Raw genomic sequence first — 517 nt, forward strand, 5'->3', positions numbered from 1 at the left:
GTAAGCCACAACTACTGAGCCTGCGTGCCACAACTACTGAAGCCCCCCCGCCTAGAGCCCGTGCTCTGCAACGAGAAGCCACTGCAATGAGAGGCCCACTCGCCGCAACTAGAGAAAGCCCACACACAGCAACGAAGACCCAACGCAACCAAAAATAAAAATAAATAAATGTATTTAAAAAGTAATAAATAAATAAAGTAAAATATCATCGCCATACCCAAGGTCATCTAGGTTTTCTCCTATGTTATCTACCTGGAGTTCTATAGTTTTGCATTTTTACATTTAGGTCGATGATCCATTTTGAGTTAATTTTTGTAAAGGGTGTAAAGTCTGTATCTGGATTTTTTCTTTTTTGCATGTGGAGGCCCTCAGAATAGTTTTTTTTGTTTTTTTGTTTTTTGTTTTTGCAGTACACGGGCCTCTCACTGTTGTGGCCTCTCCCGTTGCGGAGCACAGGCTCCCGGACGCGCAGGCTCAGCGGCCATGGCTCACGGGCCCAGCCGCTCCGCGGCATGTG

This window comes from Lipotes vexillifer, unplaced genomic scaffold (genome assembly GCF_000442215.2).
Source record: "Lipotes vexillifer unplaced genomic scaffold, Lipotes_vexillifer_v1.1 scaffold1060, whole genome shotgun sequence".
NCBI classification, from domain to species: domain Eukaryota; kingdom Metazoa; phylum Chordata; class Mammalia; order Artiodactyla; family Lipotidae; genus Lipotes; species Lipotes vexillifer.